This window comes from Phaseolus vulgaris, chromosome 3 (assembly GCF_051622355.1).
Source record: "Phaseolus vulgaris cultivar YP4 chromosome 3, ASM5162235v1, whole genome shotgun sequence".
Lineage (NCBI taxonomy): Eukaryota > Viridiplantae > Streptophyta > Magnoliopsida > Fabales > Fabaceae > Phaseolus > Phaseolus vulgaris.
The window spans coordinates 16,358,272-16,361,195 of NC_143500.1; the positions used below are offsets into that span (position 1 = coordinate 16,358,272).

Consider the following 2,924-nt stretch of genomic DNA (forward strand, 5'->3'; position numbering starts at 1 on the left):
GTCCACCTCAACGACAAGGATTACTAGAGCTGTGGTCTATGGCTCAAGAACTTCCACAACAGAGACCAAGAAAACCAACTCAAAGATTAATTGCAGAATCTGCCAACATTGCTTATGCTTTAACTATTGCACAAGAGATGGGTGAAGAAGGTGAACCCAAGAATTATTCTGAAGCTATCTCTAGTGACAAGTCAACAAAGTGGATTGCTGCTATGCAAGAAGAAGTTGAGTCTTATAAAAAAACGAAACATGGGAATTGGTGAAGTTACTAGAAGGAAAACCAGTCATTAGTTGCAAGTGGATCTTTAAGAGAAAATAAGGGATCCCTGGTGTTGAGAGTACAAGGAATAAAACAAGATTTGTTGTAAGAGGTTTTGATCAAGAGGAAGGTATTGACTTTAATGAAGTATTTTCTCCTGTTGTTCGTAATACTTCAATATGTATATTACTTGCTTTGGTTGCCTTGTATAATTTGGAGTTGAAACAGTTAGGTGTGAAAACTGCTTTTCTTCATGGTAATCTTGAGGAAGAGATTTACATCCAACAGCCTGAGGGGTTCGTTGTTCTTGGAAAGGAGGACCATGTATGTCGTTTGAAGAAATCTCTCTACGGCTTGAAGTAATCACTAAGACAATGGTATAAGAGGTTTGATTCTTTCATGGTTGGACATGGCTACTCCAGAAGTAGCTATGATAATTGTGTCTATTTTCAAAAGACATCTGATGGGTCATTTATATACTTGTTGTTATATGTTGATGACATGTTGATTGTCGCAAGAGATAAATCTTTAGTTAACAAGTTAAAGGCCCAACTTAGCAGTGAATTTGATATGAAGGACTTAGGTCATGCCAAGAAAATTTTAGGAATGGAGATCAACAGAGATTGTCAAGCTGGAAAAATTTTTCTATCACAAAAGAAGTATGTTCTTAAAGTGCTTGACAAATTTGGAATGCTAGATTGCAAAGCTATTAATACTCCAATTGTCGCCCACTTCAAGTTGTCATCAGATCAGTGTCCAAAATCAGACGAGGAAAAAAGGCGCATGTCACATGTCCCGTATTAAAATGCAATTGGAAGTCTCATGTATGTTATGGTATGTACCTGATTTAGCTTATGCTGTTAGCATTATTAACAAGTTCATGCATAATCCCGACAAGACACACTGGGAAGCCGTTAAATGGATACTTTGTTATCTAAAAGGTTCTCCAGATCTAGGTTTGGTATTTGATCAACATAGAGTCGATCCCGGAGGAGCAGTTGGCTATGTTGATGCTGATTATGGTGGTGATTTAGATCGAAGAAGGTTACTTTCAGCCTACATTTTTACCCTATGTGGTTCTGCTATCAGTTGGTATTCTTCACTTCAAGCCATTACGGCTTTGTCTACCACTAAAGCAGAATATATCGCTTCTACAGAAGGTATGAAAGAGGCTATATGGCTTCGAGGCTTGGTAAGTGAACTTGGTCTTCGACAAGATGTTCTTGTTATATTTTGTGATAGTCAGAGTGTTGTCCACTTAACCAAGAAAAACAAGTGTACTGGGCAAGAGCTCGGTCCTCAGTCTTGGACCAACTACTACTCGGTTCTCGGGTAGGGTAGAAGTCAGCTCAGCCATGACCTGAAGTCAAGGTAGCGATGTTGGGCCTGTTTGGTTAATGGGCCTAATTTTTTTAATGATGTGTTATGATTTAAATTCAAGTTGTATGTGCTTAAAGATAAAATATAAAGAGATATTTTATAAAGATATAAGATAAAATATAAAGAAATATTTTATGAAGATATAAGATAAAATATAAAGAGATATTTTATGAAGATATAAGATAAAATATAAAAAGATATTTTATAAAGATATAAGATACAATATAAAGAGATATTTTATAAAGATATAAGATAAAATATAAAGAGATATTTTATATGTTTGTTGCACGTAAAATACCTGTTGATAGATGTTGCTAACCCTAAAAAGATAGGGAAGTGTATGTATAACAGAATGTGGCTTGCAGTTTAACACCTAAAGGTCATTAGTGCACGTGGCATGTGGTTTTCTGTTAGAGATATAAGATAATGTGCTTATTTTCAGTTAATATTTGTTTATCTCAAGTGCAATTGTTGCATGTGCGGTTATAAAAAGGGGTTGAAACCCTAGGTGAAGTTATGCTGTTTTTACACACTACACTGAGAATTATTGTTACACACTACACTACGACCGTTAAGGCACCCTCTGTCTTAACAGGAATAACATCAAGAGATTAAGGAAAGTACGAGTTCCACCACGAGGCAGACGAAGTCCAAGTTTGCCTGCGGAAGTTTACCGGCAACCAAGTCAACCGGCAAGAACAACAAGTATCACTCAAGGACCAAGCACACTGAAATTAAACACCATTTTATCTGATACATTGTTGATACGAGAGATATAATTGTTGAAAAAATTCATACGACCGAAAATCTTGTAGGCATGTTGACCAAGCCACTTCCACCGGCTAAGTTCGATCATTGCCTGAACTTAGCTGGTATTATCCATACTTAATCAAGGCTTCATGGCGAGAGAGTGTTCCAGTAAAAGGCAAGTCAAGGTGGAGATTTGTGGGATATGACTCACCTTTGCCCTTTTTTTGGCATAATTGGGAGGTTACTTACCATTCACAATTAATTGTTATCAAACGGAGCTTACTTACCATTAATTGTTTTTATTATTGTTGTCTCCTAGAACAACTATATATAATGGCTTCATTCAAGCAATGAAAAGCAACAAACAAAAACATACACTTGCTTCCTCTCTCCTTTTCGTATACTCTATATTTCTTCTCTTAGGTGTTGTTTAACCCATATAAAAAGAATTTGTTTTGAGTCTATTTATCTATTAGCCTGAGAGGAATTCATTGTACCCAGTACCATTATAGTGAAAGTTTTGACTCTCTCGCCG

General features: G+C 36.3%; 1 pseudogene; it reads left to right on the plus strand.

Annotated features, from left to right (window-relative positions):
• The first annotated feature begins 1,064 nt into the window (after window positions 1-1,064).
• Window positions 1,065-1,595, plus strand: LOC150028721 (secreted RxLR effector protein 161 pseudogene; annotated as a pseudogene).
• The last annotated feature ends 1,329 nt before the right edge of the window (window positions 1,596-2,924 follow it).